The sequence below is a fragment of the Rhinolophus sinicus genome, chromosome 15 (genome assembly GCF_057876585.1).
Source record: "Rhinolophus sinicus isolate RSI-liver-muscle chromosome 15, RSI-T2T, whole genome shotgun sequence".
Classification (NCBI taxonomy): domain Eukaryota; kingdom Metazoa; phylum Chordata; class Mammalia; order Chiroptera; family Rhinolophidae; genus Rhinolophus; species Rhinolophus sinicus.
In genome coordinates, this window is record NC_142515.1 from 4,214,110 (window position 1) to 4,231,551 (window position 17,442).

Genomic DNA, 17,442 nt, shown 5'->3' on the forward strand with positions numbered 1-17,442 from the left:
AGCTCGTCTCTTACATGTGAAGACACCAAGGGAGCAGCAGTTCCCAAAGTGTGTTTCCGGGAACACGAGTGTTGGCGTGCTTCGCAAACATCAATAAAGAGCTCCCTGGTAAGGAAAGTTAGGAAAATGCTGTCATGTGAAGCCCTGCGTCTGCCTGCTCCTCTACAAATTCATAGTATGTATTAACATACTCAAGTTTCTGAAAACACTGCCATAAGGAGACATTTTCATTTCGTTCAGTTTCGTGTTATCCAATCTTATGTGACCAACCCATTACGTAGAACTGATTACTATCCCCCAAAAATGTTTGACAACACCAAAAGTGTGGTTCCAAGTCATGTGAGTTCTCTCCCAGCGCAGAAGTACAGCAGCGTACTCCGTGACGAACACATCAGAGCTGCATGGGGACATTCCAGATGTATAATCCTTCCAACGCAGAGAAAATACCAGTGGTTGCTCTGAATGAAAAGAAAAATGACCTGCCGTGTTCTTTCTCTCTCTAGGATCCTATGACTTGCTTCCAGTGCTACTCAAAACTCTTAACTTCCGAGCCGTGTCTTAACATCACTTTTCCACTATGAAGCACAAACACAGATGTATTTGCAGCAAAGATAATTACTACTAATAAATTTGTTATGAAAACTTAAGGGAGAAATTATAGCCTTCAATGTATAACAGATGAGGAATGTTTAAAGAATATTCTGGTAAAAGAAAAGAAAACACTTAGATCTGTATCTACGAACTGGTAGGAATGTCCATGTTACAAAATTATAAAACGAGCAATTTGGCAAAACTGAACATACTCTTATTATCAGACCCAGCAATGTGCTCGCCAGAGAAGTGAAGAACTTATGTCCACACGAAAACCTGCACGCAGATGTTTACAGGAGCTTTACTCACAATCACCCAGACTTGGAAGCTACGAAGATGTCCTTCAGTCGGCAAATGCACATCCAGACAGTGGAATACTATTCAAGCTAAAAAGAAATGAGCTATCAAGCCACAAAAAGCCAAGTGGCAACCTTCAATGCACATGACTAAGGGAAAGAAGCCAGTCTGAAAAGGCCATTTACCGTGATTACAACTATCTGACATTTTGGAAAAAGCAAAACTATAGAGATGGTGAAAAGGTGAGTGATTGCCAGGGTTTTGAATCTCAGGGAGGCACGAATAGGCAGAGCACAGAGGACTTTCAGGGCACTGAAAGGACTCTGTATGACATTATAATGGGGTCTACGTGTCATCAAACACTCGCCACACCCATGGAATACACAACACCAAGGCTGACCCAAGAGAAAACTACGGACTCTGGGAGATAATGAGGGGCCCATCAATTGTGACAAATGTCCCACTCTGGTGGGGGTGCTGATAGTGCAGGAGGCTGCCCATGTGTGGGGGGCAAAGCGTAGATCAGAAATTTCTGTACCTTCCACTCGATTTTGCTGTGAACCAAATACTGCTTTAAAAAATACTCTCAAAAAAATAAAAAACCCAATGAAGAATGATGTGACTATATTAATTCTACTTTGTAAGAACAAAGAAAACAGCCCCCTCTCTCTTCCCTTCCCAATAATAATCTGAGTTTACGTATATAAATAAGATATGCATATACATAAAAAATTGCATCAGTGCTTGGGAGCAAGAAGAAAGGTGTGCAATGAAAGTTACCCGAGATTGGGGAGAGAAGTGATTAGATTTCACGTTTCACAAAAAGCATGTATTATTGCTAAAAGTAGAAAAGAAAAAAAGTTTTTTCCTTAAGTGAAAACACGTCTCAAAGTTAAATTTAAGCAGCAGGACATCGTCATGGACATGAGATGCAGGAATTAGCCTCCAAGTAAATGTGAGATTCTCCATCCTTTGAAGAGGGGGGAGGGATGAAAAAGCATTGACAAAACTAGTCAACTAAACACCAAGGGCGCTCAAGGTCCTTAACAGAGACCTCCATCGTGGGAGGGCTTATTACAGATTTGGTAAATTCATCCTTCACAGAGAGAAGAGTCTGCAGAAATACCCCAAATACTCCTAAACCAAATGAGAGGTTCTGAATTACTGGGCATGGACGAATCCCACCAGCCAGGGCTTAGCTCACCTGGGTGATTTGAAAGCGCAAAGGGGCCAAGTGAATGGGGAGTGAGGAATCTGGAAGCTTAAGGCTACGTCCTCGACAGTCAGCACTTGCACGAAGCAAAGGCTTATAATATTAAAGCCTTTTACCTCTTAATGGAAACACATTTGGAAATTCTGTATGGATTATATCACAGACTCACATACTCCTTCGGGCATACATAAGTACAAAATAACTTATAAAAATGAAGTCTCACTTTCCTGGAAATGCTGCCAGTGTTGTCACATAGTGGTCTACTGTGTTTCCCCGAAAATAAGACCTAACCGGAAAATAAGCCTTGGCATGATTTTTCAGGATATCATCCCCTGAACATAAGCCCTGATGCGTGTTTTGGAGTGAAAATTAATATAAGACCCGGTCTTATTTTCAGGGAAACGCGGTATGCACATTTGCTTCTCAAAACATCTGTTACATGAGTGCAAAGACCAAAATGGTTCTTAAAATAATTTCCTACTTGATCCAAGCAGACACACAAGTGGAGGCCAGCAGGTGGGCAACTGTGAGAAACCAGTGACCTGGGGTTAAATGATACTTCTTTCTTCAGGATACTATCATCCTCCAAGTCATTGGAAAAATGCGCATAAACCAAAATTACACACCCACTTCTGATAGGTATTTCTTAAACACTGAATTAGATACAATTGGTTTTAAAAAATCGCCAAAACAAAAACCAGTTTTTGTAATAGATGATTATTCTCCAAAGCATTCACTTCTTCAAGAAGGAAAACACAGCGCATTCTCAAAAGGGAATTTACTTTTGTTTGCAGGTTTACATTTTTTTTAAATGGCACTATTTTCAAACTTGGAATTATGGCGCACTGCCATCTTCGGGACACATAGCAGGTTTGTTCACACAGATAGGAAATGATGTACACAGTTGATGTCCAGGTGAAAAGGTGCAGGACCCCAGTCAGGAAGGCAGGTGTTCCCAGGAGCAGCTGGTATCTCAGGGTGTCCCCCCGGGAGGACTCCCATCCCCCCAGGGGTGGCTGGAACACACGGGTGGATCCCCCTGCTACGTCATCTTCATTTCCCACCAACTGCATGTATTACTTTTGAATGTATTTTTATAAATATTATGGTTTCTGATCTTTCCTTTTTAAACTAACTGTCTCATCTATAATTTCTAGTAGGAAAAAACAATCCATTTTTGTATCAAAAATTCTGTTAAGAAAAGCTGTTAAATGTTAGAGGCACATACGACAATAAGAAAAAACACAAAATCCTTTCTGGCAGTGAAATTACTCTGTGTGACAGTGTCGTGGTGGGCTCGTGTCACTATCCACTTGTCCAGACCCACAGAATGCACACCATCACGGGTGACCGCAAGGTACACCATGGCCTCTGAATGATGATGGCAAGCCAAGGTGGGCTCATCAGTTGTGACAAACGTCCCCCTCTGGTGGGGATGTTCACAATGCAGGAGGCTGTGTACAAGTGAGGGCAGAGGGCACACAGGAAATCTCTGTACCTCCCCTTCGAAATTGCTCCAAAAAACAAAGTCTGGATTAAAAATAAAAAATCAGTAGTAAAAGCTGTTAAAGGTCAGAGGCAAACATGACGATACTCAGTCCTCTAAGGGGGGCCAGTTGCTAGTCAGATCACATCTCAAGACCCCCAACCACAAATGGGGTGACAGTCACTCCACATGCATCTTAAAGCCTGGAAGGAGGACGGAGGGAAGCTGGCTTTGCTAAGGTCAGTACATGGGTCTCAGGAGCAGCCCGAGGAGTGTCTCGGTTCTCGTCAGATGGTGCCTGATACCATCTGCCTGGAACCCTGCATGAACCCACTCAGTAAATTAAGGGAAGCGTCCTGCCCAGCAGAGGAGACCTGCAAACGCCTTTGTCCAGCAAGTGGCACCCCTGCAGGCCTCCCTGCGCTGGGAGTGCAAGGCCTCACGGTGCAGCTACAGCTTCACAAGGCTACCAGGAGGCGCTGGCCGTCGTGCATTAAGGCATTAAGTCCTTGGCACACTCCGGGAGCAGCCATAAGAATAGTCTGAACTTTTACTTCACTCTTTTAAAGAAATTCAGTCATGCTGAGGCCGCTGCAACTGAGGGAGAGAATTTGCACTGGGCTTTAAACTCCAGTACTGAGGAGCCAGTACTGAGGAAGGAGATGGAAAGAGAAAGACCAGCAGAGGTCATCGTGCTGCCTCCCAACCTGCACCAGCCTCCGCTCCTGCAGGGAGGGGCAGAGCAGAGAGCTGGCTGGCACCATCCATTCAATGGCTTGTACCATTAGCGTCTCCAGGTGCAATGCGGGACAGACAGGGGACACACAAGGGCTCCGGAAGCAGAGGAGGAGGGGAAAAGAAACAGCCGCCTTGGTTCCTGGAAGGCCTGCATTTCTGAACCTGGGCTCAACCTGAGAGTTCTATCCAGGTCACAGAAAGCCCCGTTCTGACTGGATTATCGTGCAGCTGCACGCGGTCCTCCACCCTTCAGAATCAATTCCAGGCACAGGTCCCTTTACGGTGGCCCTAATGCCTCCCGTCACCTCCCTGGCACTCCCCGGCTTCCGTGGGAGCCATTTGCAGGGACGAGCAGGGCCGAGCTTACTGGGTCATGTTCTGGCCACCAAAGGCGCCAGCGCTCGTGCCGATGGGGCAGAACAGTCTTTACAATAGTTTCCATAGGGAATGGGACAAAAACCACCAAATGGAAGACTTCATGAATATTTTCATTCTCACTGCTAGGGAACCAAGAAGCTGAGATAGAAAGCTTCTCCTATTTTGTTTCCTGATTCAAAGTAACAATAATAAGACTAATAAGCCTGGCATACCATTGTAATGCGTCCGAGTGACTATATAAAGCAGGGATGATGGCTTGTAGCAGCCACACAGCAGCCAAGCTTGCATTTCCTGAAGCCAAGTCTCCATATCCCTGGAAAACAGCACAGTGGACACTGAAGCCATGCAGCCCTGCGGGGGCGAACTAAAATTAAAGAAGTCTTAGGAAATGGGCCCCCACTGAATTCACGTGCTCAGGCGGCCTGCATACTTGGGCGCACGTGCTTACAGAAGGAGGCAGGCTCATCCATTTATAATTGCAGCTGTGATCCCTGGGTCTCTTAAGTTCTTTCAATAAACTCTATGTGTGACACTTAATTGCCCCCGTTGTGGGACATATTTATTATCACGACTTATTTGACGGAACACTTACAGGTGTGAATCACTTTCCTGCACTTTTACTACTTTCCTTGTTTCCAAACCCACAATTTTAAAAAGCAAGGCAGCTGTGCCCAAGGAAGACAGGAAGGAGGGATGTGATGACTGGCTTTGCGCTCGCCCTCCAGCATCGCGCGGACACAGCCCGGACGGCGCTTTCAGTTCTGACTATGGGGAAGGCAGAGCCCACCACCCTTTCCCACGTCTACAAGTCCTGAAACCACCAGGGAGCCTGCAGTGTATGGGGTCCACCCCTGCCCGAGCTCTGCTCTCCTAGAAGCTTCCATTTACTCTCGCTCTTATCTTCAACCCTCTGAAAGCCCTCAACAGGATGTCCCCACACAGAATGCCCTCAGATTTTGCTTTCTTTTACAAAAATCCAAAGCAAGCCCTAAAACACACACACACACACACACACACACACACACACACACACACACACACTGACTGAGCTTTTGTTCTTAAACTCCAAAGGTAAGCTCAAATTTCTTCTAATTTCTATGCCTTAAATATTCTGACTCACACATGAAACCCCCATGTAAAGATGAAAACTGGCTCTCAAGGCTGCCCCTCGACGTGGGCTGAAGCAAAGTATAAAACCAGACAATCGCCAATGGGTCATCAAAGGAATTTCAGTGCTTCTAAGAGTTGTACCGTGAGAAGATAAACTCAAAGGTGCTTCCTTCAGTTAAACACACTTGAGGGAAATGCAGTGTAGGATAAGCTTCTCATTGCAGGGTAAACACAGGGCCAGCACCAAAGAGAGAGTATATTACCTACCACTTGATAAATTACAGCACAACGCACAATGGACTCATTTCAACTAATAAAGGAGCTCCAAAGTCCTAATGACCAAAATGTGGCTATGTAAACTTAAATTAGAAAATTACCTATTGTCTTCAGAGGATATGGCAAAGGACAAACAGAAGATATAGTACTGACACATTTTAAAGTAGGTGACAACACACAATGACACTTATTGAATTCAGTGATCACTATGTCACATTTTGAGCATTTAAACAAAATGACACAGCGTCATGAAATCTTTGCTCACTGATAAAATCCAAATCTGAATAATTAAACATATAACATGAATAAAGATACTTGATTATTGATCCTTATTTGAGTGAAAAATCCATATTAAGCTAATACTTAATCACTTTTCACATGGGTTCAAAGAACAATTACAGACACTTAACTATTCATCTCAATTTTTTAGAAACTATCAACACACAAAAATATATTGTATCAGTCACCATAATAGCTCTAGTATTAAAAGCCTACAGAGAAGATATTTCATTTGGATTCATGAAGCACTTAAATAAATCAGCCAGAGATGAAAACCCAGTATTAACTGTCCAGTATTATCTCCTCCTGACTTATACAGTGTTCTCTCAGGGGGCGTGTGGAAGGGTAAAGCCTCTGAACATACTGGCTTTCCCTCTGAAGAGATTACCGCATTTGAGCTCTAATAACTAGAACATTCTCATAACCAGCAAAGCACAATTCTCTGGTAGACAACCACAAAACGGTGCCATTCCCAAACTCACTCGTGTTTTTCAAGACCGTGAATGCCGAGGCATGAAACTATTGTTTGTTACTCGAATACTAACAGACAAACAGCTCCCTCCCATATCCCTCACCAGAAGAAATCCTTGATGGGCTATCCTGACCGAATTCTGCTCAGTTTCGGATGAGGCAGGTTTACCTAGAATCCAGTGTACGTAAGAAGCAAAAGTGGAAAACGCTGTTTCTTGAGATGAGTCAAATGCTTTATTAATTCATCCTTAAAATCGGGATCCATATATGGCATCAAAATTCTTCAGAACAACTTATGCTAGGAACTAGGGGTCAGCAAAACACAGTCTGTGTTAGAAACCTGGGCCCACCTCCTGGTTTTACAAATAAAGTTTTATTGGCACTCAGCCATGCTCGTTTGTTTACCTATTGACTATGGTTGCTTTCCTGCTTCCACAGCAGAGATGAATTTTCAGGACAGAGATTGCTTGACTTGCAATGTCAAAAATATTTATTATGTAACTCTTTGAAAGCTTGCAACCCCTGCTACAAACTATTCTTTCCATCAACAATCAGAAAGTAACGCCTAGCATCTATGTAAGCAATCCCAAAATGTTATAATCATCCCTGTTCTCAACGTGTACAATAATGAATGATGTTATTTTCCTGGGGGAAAGGAACAGAGCTTCCAGGTCTTCCAAAAGTATTATTGTAGGGGCGGCCGGATGGCTCAGTTGGTTAAATCACAAGCTCTGAACAACAGGGTTGCCGGTTCGATTCCCACAGGGGCCAGTGAGCTGCGCCCTCCACAACTAGATTGAAGACAACGAGCTGCTGCTGAAGTTCCAGAGGGGCAGCTGGATGGCTCAGTTGGTTAGAGCGCGAGCTCTTAACAAGGTTGCCAGTTCAACTCCTGCATGGGATGGTGGGCTGTGCCCCCTGCAACTAAGATTGAAAAAGGAGACTGGACTTGAAGAAGCTGAGCTGTGCCCTCCACAACTAGACTGAAGGACAATGACTTAGAGCTGATGGGTCCTGGAGAAACACACTGTTCCCCAATAAAAATTAAAAAATAAATTAAAAAAATTTTAAAAAGTGTTATTGGTTCATGCTGACACAATGAAAAACAAACAAGGCCAAAACACTCTAAATTGCGCCTCACTGAAAGTTGAACTGCTATGTGCTATTTCGGGAGTGGATATCTCATCTCCCACGGCGTCTCAGCAGCAGTCTCTGTAAAACCCCTGACTGACTTAGTCATTTGTTGACTCCACTGTGCTTCCTTCCTCATCTGAGAAACGGTGCTGATAACAGAGCCTAGATTCACGAGCTTTTAGAAAGATCAAGGCGCTAATTCTTGTGCAGCTCTAGAGCCAGGACCACCAGCGCAGAGGAGCTGAGCGGCCTAACCGAGGCAGCTCAGTGATGACCAGGAAATAAGGGTAGTCACGTTTTTCTATTTCCCCATGAAACGGTTCAGTGGAGAAGAGATCGTCCCCAAAACCTGAGAAGTCGAGACTTGTCATTTATCCAGAAGAAATTAGCACACATTTTTAATAAAATATTTAACAAGCCAATAAGTCTCTTTACATCCAGGGAAGCAGGGTGTGGGCTATGGTAAAAACATGAATAAACTGAGTCAAATTGGACCAGACCTGTAGACGTCCCAAGCAGCGCACATTAGTAGGTTCCAGTTGTGAGAAGTGATAAAAGCAAGGGATCGTGTACCATGCTACAGCACCAATCCTTCGGTGAATGCCTCCCATGAACATTTCGTATGCTAGGACCTTCTAACGTGGCTGAGGGGATGAAAATAAGAGAAAATAAGTGCCGGGCCCTTAGCGGACACATTCGCCTCTTGATTTTCTCAGCCCTGCTTTCTACTGAGTACATGTGACCCAGTAGTAGAGGGGACTTCAGCCAACTTAGAGCACCGATGTCCTGCTCTCACAGCCCAAATCCTGTCCAGACTCTTACTCTCGGACCATGTGCAGAAATCGATCACAGACAATGCTGCCAATTGCCAGTGTATATACGTATTCATACATGCACACATATAGGAGACTAGACGGTAGATTACACTTAATGCAAAAGATGCATTTCTCTGTAAAGTCATGTATTAACTAATTTTGACAGCCTGAATCCTTCTACACGCATGAGAGACAGTAATTTGAAGGTAGCCTTAATCGAAATGAGCATTTGGTAAAGTGAAACTTGTCCACTTACCTGCTGCTAAGTCATACTTTCCCATTAGGAGTTTGCTTAAAGTGAGTTATACCCATGGATGAAACACTCTTTTAAAATATTGATTCTGTCTGGTATTCAAATGTAGAGATTATGCATGCTTGTCAAGAAATAGAGGACAGGGAGTCTACAGGAGGTCTCTGCGCCTTACATGGCACGTACATATCACTCCTGCTTTAGTCGAGCTTATTCAAATTTCATGGTGCATATCAGCCACGTTTCCACACTTGTCATGCACATCCTACCTTAAACGGATTTCACTCCAGCACTGTTTTCAAATGTCCTTTAAGCACTAACCAAGTACATACATACTTCCGTGGAGAAAGCAAGAGCTGAACAAAGAACTGCACAACGCCTTGGGTACGCGAGGAACACCTTTCCATGCAAAGCCGCCTGCCTTGGTCCCCACATGACCTGCAGGGGCTACTTACGACACAGGGGGCGCGCTGTCATCCGCTGACCCTAATTCTTACGAGAGGGTGTCCACAATTTCAAATTGAATTCACGCAATCCACCCACAACAGTGGGGACCGAACATGCCATTTCCCGGGCTGAGACCAAAGCCTGAACCAGCCAGGACCTTCCTTCCTTCTTCACACTGGAGGCAGAGCAGAGAAAGCTCCAAAAGTGAACACACCCATTCACACCCAGGGACGAAAGGGAAAGGGCCAAAGGGCCAATAACACGTATCTGCAGGTGAAGATGTTGCCTCTACTATCCTCACGGTGTGAAAGGGTCACAAGTCTTATTTTAAGAGACTCAGAAGTGTCATCAGCAGTTTCATGTGATATAATATTTACTCTGCTGGGAAGCGGGGGGTGGGGGGCAGCATGAAAGGGAATTTCATCTTCATACTTGGACTCAGTGAACAAAATGAATCATCGATAGATTTCATCTTCTCCTAGAACCTCAGGGCGTAAGGCCACAGCCGTGACAGTCTAATGAAAAGGTCACTTGCCACTGGCTCCTGCTGGTCAAATGGAACAACAGGAGCCACATTCAAACGGGCAGAGAGATTTGAACCACGCGATGGTCCAGGAGGGGACAAACCAGGCGTAATGAGGCCACACCAAACTGTGGCCAAAGCAGCCCCCTGAGCCCTCATTTACTGCTTCACTGCCCAAGCCCCGGTGGAGATGCTCAATTTTTAACCAATTGTGAAACTAGCGTTTGGGTTCATATTAAGAACACATGTGAAATGCATCAAGATTTCCTTGAAACTTTACACCGAGTACCCGATTTCTCTAATAAAGCTATTTCATCTTTTCGGTGCCTCAGTTTCCAAATTTACACTTCCATTTTTCTTTTGTAAACATACAGATTTTCAACTTTCTTCCTTTAATCCACAGAAATAACCAAACAATGAACACAACTGGGAAAAGGCTTCGTCTGATTAGCCTCCCTGTCTCGACTGAAAGCCATGCTCAGGGAAACAGAGAACCCTCCCTCTTCTGAATGAGCAAGGCCCAGAGGCCACGAGCACCGCATTCTAACCACATGAAATTTAAGTTATGGAAACCGGATTTTCTAAAAAGATATTTCAAAAGGCATTAAGAATACTCAGCCACATTTAAAAACAGAATGTCTTGCTTTTCTTTGAATCCTGGAAGAAATTAAAACTATGTAAGAAAAGTGTTAAAATACGTTTTGGATTATTCCTTTCACATTAGTTAAAGGTGCATGAGTATTGAGAGCAAAACCCAGAAGTGAGCTCCTAAGGCCGCGCACATTTGGAGATCAATCAGCGGAGCTCCAGACAGTGCCAACACACAAATTAGGCAAATTGGAGACGGGGAGCTCTGCAGCCCCACAGTGCAGCGGCATTAACGTAATGACCTAGTTAATTCTCCAAGGATTCAATAGTATGAAAAAAAGAAATGTTTATGAAAACGTGGAACTGAAAATCTGTGTGTGCCCTTAGAGGTCATCAAACACAACTAGAGATTTTTTAAAATGTCTGTCCTCTTCCCATTGGAACGTGGCGTCTAAAAACAAAACGCCTGCTTCTCAAAGCACAGGAGCTTGCTACGGCCGCCGCTGTACCCACACTCCTTTGCAAACACATCTAAGGTCAGGTGGTGAGAACACCAGCGGGTTGTTTAGGACAACTGGAGGACCACAGTAACACAGTGTCATTACACCGGCCCCAGAAGAATCTGAAACGGTCTTCTGTGGCTTATGGGGAATATACATTGTGATGGATTATTTTAATAGCTGTTATTCAATGAAGAAAATGTGCGATAATATCATTGAAATTATATTGGAGAAGCGTAAGGTGCTATCTGAATGTGACAATTATGGTCTATTGCTGTTCCAGTGACTGTTTTTACTTCGAAGGATAATTGACCCAGTGATGAGATGAGGCCTAGCTAATAAAGGTAAAGGATGCCCGGGTGAAGACACTCTTCAGTCAGCCTGCAGGTACCATCTGCTTTATGAGGACTTGCCATCAGAAGGTAGCATTCTGGTCAGAACCTGCCCAAGTGAGAGCCAAGCTGATACCACCAGAGTCGGGGGGGGGGGGGGGGGCAGTACACCCTGGACACAGGTCCCTGGTATTGCTTGCGGCCAGGTAAGTACCAGGAAAAAATCACACTGGTTAATGCCACTCCTCAAATAGGGCCATGATGTTGGACTAGTGCATGGTAACTTCAAGTGACACTAAACTACAATGTCTGTTGTTGAACAAATCTCAAGTTCATATTAACATAACAAACCTGAGTGGGGTGGCACTGCATTGACATCCAGCAGAACTGGATTTGAGTGTAGGCTCCATCACTTCCTAGGTGTGTGACATTGGAGAAATTACTTAACCTCTCTGTTCATCTGGGAGAATATAGCCGTACTGACTTCACGGTTGTCTTGCGAGGACAGGGGGAGATAGTGCCTGGCATCCTGCAGGCATACAACAAACGGGAGCCATCGTGACTGCCAAACAGGGTTTGTGGAGAGAAAGGAGTGGCACAGGGAGTGTTCCGTTTTCTCCCCCTCCCCCACCGCTCTCTGTCTTTGGAAACTAAGGTGAGACTGGAGGGCAAGCAAGGGAATAACCGGACCAGAGGCCCCACAGCACTCAGGCCTGGTGCTCACCTGGATGCACAGCCCACGGAAGTGCCATCAACAGTGATGACACCAGCAAAGTGGGTGTCATGCAGGGTCTCTGGTCCCGCTCCCCACATAAGAACACAGGATATGGTGAGGACAAACAGGAACACCCACGGAGCCATAGATAGGGGAGTCATGCCACTATATTCTCGCTGGCGGCTGGGTTGGAGACACAGGAAACAGGAGCCACAATCCGCCATCCGCTTCTCTGCCAACCAACCAACCAACCAACCAACACCCCAACATAGCCACAGCAGTTATATTAGTGGCCAATGGCTAAGCGGTAACAGCTGATGGCCGCCCAGCCACAGCGGATGGCCATCTGATTACAGCTGACAGCCATCTAAGAACTGAGCCAGCACCTTTCCACGTGAGGCCAAGAGCCTGGAAACTGCTCTCGGGGACTCTGTCCCCACAGTGGGTTAGCAGAGCAGACACAGAAATCTGAAAGCAATTTTTATCACTTCTTGACCTAATTCTGGTCAAAGGTGGCATCCTTTGGCCTGGGCACGTCACCTGTTTTATGCGGCCTTGACTACGGCAGGCTCAGCGAGATGGCTGGCCTCCCCGGAAGGGATTAAGGAAAGCCCCTAAACTGTCCCCTCATCCAGAAGAGGCCTGTTGCCCACTAGATTAACCTGGATTAGGACCCCACCACTGAGACTGAGCAGGTGAAGGTCAGCACGCCCACCTGGAGAGGAGGGCAGTAACTGCCTTCGGGGAGGGAAAGGGTTTGAACAGAGCCCTGCCAGTGAGGGGGAGGGGCGGAGGCCAGAGCCCGAGCCCTGCCTACGCCTCACCTTCCCACTGCATTATTGCCTGTGCTGCATGATGTGTGAACAAACGTGGAGCCAACTTCCTTCTTCTCCTTCAAAATGAAACCACTCCGTTTCCTACAGATAAATTAGATTTACAGTGAGGCACGATAGAAAAGTGGGGCTTTCAACTAGTCTGTGTGATGTTCCGATTGTCCAAACCACATTGTCATCCGGGCCAATAAACTATGTGTGGTCCCTCATCGCGGAAGGAAAAACACTTGGGGTGGGACAGTCCCTGGAGCACGGACCAGCACTTCAGCATCAGCTCCGAATCCCACCAGGAGGAAACAGCTTGTGGCCAGGACAATGGAGAACCACAGGCAGAGGCTTCACACAGGGGAGACTCTTACACTCAGAAGAGTCAGTCCAGAGAGCGGACAGTAAATGCTTGAGCGGAATGTGGAAAAGGGAGTGACTCAGAAGGGCTTCTCTGTCCTCTAGGCCAAGGACATGCCCTTGCGGGAGACCTTGGAGCACTGAGTTTGGCTCTTGAAGGAGGAAAGAGAAGCGTCGTGGTGTGTCTGACCTCTGCCCTGCAGGTTGGGGTCTGCCCGAGCCACCTGTCCCATTGTAGGTGTGGGCCACAGCTTCGGAACTGGAAGATGTCAGTCTGCCATCACAGACAGAGGCTCACCTGACAGTCACTTTAGAACGTGAAGGGGTGAGGCAGGAAAGTCATTTCCGAAGTGAACTCTATGGTGGCTGCATTACAGAGTCAGGCAGGCGTTCCTCGGCAGCGTCCCAGAGAAGGATTTCCAACAGAAAGTCACATCCACAGCAGCAGACAGCGTGCAGACACCCCTCTTTTCTCTTAGTTTGGGTTTTGGAGAGAAAGTGGCTTCAGGCGATTGAAGTGAATGTCACTGACGGATAAATAAAGCTGGCTCATTTAACGGGGTGACTTACTGGGAAGCACGGCATACATACTGCAAACATGCAGTGGTAACGCCCAGACAGAAAGGAGCCATACTGAGCCAAGAGAACAGCTCGATGAATTCGTCCATATGTACACAACCCTGCAAGCACCTAGTGCAAGGGACAGAACAATCGCACCACAGAAGGGGCTGTGGCCCTGTGCAATGAGGACGCCCAAAGGGTCCCCCCATTCTGACATTTACTACCAACAACTGTTGCACATTCTGGGACTCCACTGACATAGAATCGTGTGACAGCCACTCTGTGCCTGGCTCCTCCTGCCTAACGTTTGTGGACGTCACTCAGTGCCCCACACATCAGCAGTTGGTCCCCTGTTTGCTGTGTAATGCGTATGAAAAAAGCAAGACATTTTTAATCCGTCCACGGCTGATAGACATATGGGTGATTTCCAGTTTGGAACTCAGATGGACAAAACCCTTATGGACATTCTTATACAGCTTTGACTTAGATATTCTCGTCCTTTTTAATGTAGAAATGGAGACCTCACGAGTTACTAAACAGTAAGCCTGGCAGCCTAGCAATTCTCTGCACAACACCTGCTCACATCCAAGAAGATGACAGCAAAAGAAGAGCGACTCAGAGGTTTTCTCAGTCATTTGTCTTGTACTTTTTTTGTGTTTTCATTCTTTATTTGCCTCTGCTTTCAGGAAATCCCACTTTAGAAACAGCTATTTTTCCGTTTGTGAGTCCATCTTTTTCAGCAAAACTTTGAAGCAAAATGTAAAAAACCAGTTTTCACCTGATTCCTAAAATGCCTTGACGTTCTACCAACTTTAAGTCTTTTTTCTGAGAAAACTGAACATAACGATTCATTCTAGACTCTAAAAACAAGTACAGGGTCTTGTTTTTAGGGTCTAGAAACCCTAAAACATAATGCAATGGGGTAGGGGATCTGTGAGCGGGACATGGCGACCAGCCCCTGGCATAGTGTTTGCCTTTGCCTTAAAGATTAGCGCATGAAGACCCATCAGCCTCACCCACGTGGAATATATCTCCATATCCAAAGGTGTGGTGGACCAAGTTTCATTGAAATTTATGTTTGTACAGTTGAAGACTTACAGTAGACAAATGGTGTCTTATTTCAAAAGCGGGAGTGGTACCAACGATTTTAATAGACTCAGAAAAACAACTAGGAGTCTACTGGATAATTGAGTAACAAAAAATAGTCTTGATGACATAAGAAGTTCAATTAAACTCCCCTCTCTGTCTAAGTAGGATTTCCCAACCTGCCAACTGCAGTTTTTCATTTTCTTCCTAGAACTATATATCATGTGCACCTCAAAGAACGTTGTCCCTGGAGCCATTTGCTTCCATTACACTGCCACCTGTGGCTCTGTTCTGTCCTACGGTGCATGCATTTATGTTTATCTGTTTTCACCCATAGCCCCTAAAAATTTAGCCTTCCACGTCACCAGCACAATTTCACTATTTCCTGGCAGCTTTATGTAGTGACACGTTTAAGAGATGGAAGGCAGGTTTCAATTTTATGGATGAGCATTAAAGCAAGATTTATAGAACGTTCCCCAGACCACTGGAGAATTACGGAGCCCACAGAAGCAACAGCAAGTCCCCAGAGATTATATTGGAAGGATCCATGGTGATGACCTCTCCCCACTAAGCATTAAATGTCCCCAAGCCCTACACATCCCAACGTCAGTTCCCTTCCAGGAAGAGGAGCGGGTGGTAGGTTTCCAGGCTGCTCCCGCATCACCTAAAATGATAATGAATGGAATCATCTCTCTCCAGCCACTTCCCACCAGCATCACCAGGCAGCCAGATCAGGAAATGGGCTGAAAAGCAGACTCAGGGGATCTGGGTTAAGAAGGTGAGAAAAAGCAGCACAGGTGAGCACAGTTTGAACCCACAGGTTGAGGACGCCCTTCCTGGGCATCTCTGGCTGCCTGAGGCCTGTAGAGTTGTGTCCCAAAACGTGCTGAGAGGTAAGACGAGAAACGAGAAGATCTTAGGATGCTTTTTTTTCCTGGAGTACCTGGACACATCCCACAAGCACCCCCGTATAGATAAATCAAGTATTTCATGTAATGCCATTTATAAAGAACAGACACAATATAAAGCACAGTGTTGGGCTTAGATCAGATCAAAAACAAGGACTGAGCAATGGCTGGGTCCCGGGCACAAGGCTGGGGCTGGGGGCTGAGGGCTGAGGGCTGAGGGCGTGCTGCTGGAGGTGTGGGCATCTGCAGCGCTGCCTCAAGAGGTGGGTGAGTGAGACCACTTTCCCACTTGTCCTTGCAATTCTTTCCCCAAAGCCTGTCACTGCCCTGGGGTCCACCATGTCTCTGTCCTTTCCTGGGAAATATTCATTCAGACTAAGGAATGTCGTTACATTCAAGTATGTCCAAGGAGAATGAACTTCAAGCCCCACGGCTGGGAAAATTCAGGAAGCCATGAGACCTCTGGCCGGCTGGCTGGCTACTCAGTCCCAGGCCCAGGTACCAGGGCCTGCCAGGAACAAGAGAAATCCTGGGCCAGCTGCTTTGAGCTCAGACCTACTCGCTGGTGCATTTGGGGGATGGAGGGCCGCAGGGGGCGTAGCTCCACATGCATCCTAGAGCTCTTCCTCCCCAAGTGAGCTGAACTTTGCCCTGAGACCAATGCAGCAGGAGTCCCGTGACATTTGCAGGTGGCTGGTGTGTACTGGGGGGCAGGTGGGTCGTCTTAGTTGGGAGGAGCAGTGCTGCCTGTTCTGGAGGGTTCCTGAACGTCAGCGGGCACCGGACCCAGGGGAAACTCCCACGAGGTCCTCAGGCCACTAACCGCTGGCCTGTCAGTGGAGACTGACAGGCTCTGGCCCTGGACTGGACTCAGCAGGTAAACTTGCCCTTGACCCTGGCCTCCAGAGCAGCCCGCCGCTGAGGGGCAGGCACCCAGCTCCTGGATTTCAAAGCCACATTGGGCTCAGCCAGGTGGCACAGCAGACAGCCATCTCAAGGGGTCCCCAGCGACCCCTCCCAGGAGAAAACGCTGGGTCCCCCACTCTCCAGCTGCTCCAGAGGCGGCTCCAGGGTGGACTCAACAAGTTCCCGGGCGGCGCAGCGCCGCCTGCAGCCCAGAGACCCCGAGGACGCGCAGCTGTGTAGCCCCGCGCGCAGGCGGCAGCCGCCGGCGGCTCCTTCCACCGCCTCCTCCAGCTCCGGGCTCGGGTGTCGGCGGGCGGGGGCTCCTCCACTCCCTCCGGATCCCCCACCCCACGCACGCGGCCCGGTCCGGCCCCGCGCCGCCCCCACCCCGCCCCCGCTGGCCCAGGGCTCCGCCCGCCTCGGTGCCAGCCGGGCGCACAGGCGGCGGGCGCGCGGCTCCGGTGCCCTCTCCTCTGGCCGCCCGGCTCCATGGAGTAGCTGTGTCCCGGGGGCGGCTGCAAGGACTTCCCTCCTGCTCCCTCCTCCGCTCCACCCCCACCTCCCGGCCCGGCTCCGAGATCTCGCCGAAGACAATTGCAGTAAATGAGGACATCGGAGGAGCACGAAGCCGGGTGGCTGTGGCTGGCTCCGCCGCGCCGC

At 47.2% G+C, this 17,442-nt stretch overlaps 1 protein-coding gene across 2 annotated transcripts in view; it reads right to left on the minus strand.

The window, feature by feature from the left end:
* The window catches only part of DOCK1 (dedicator of cytokinesis 1), a 446,228-nt gene that overhangs the window by 200,201 nt on the left and 228,585 nt on the right, over positions 1–17,442 (minus strand). The window lies entirely within an intron of this gene.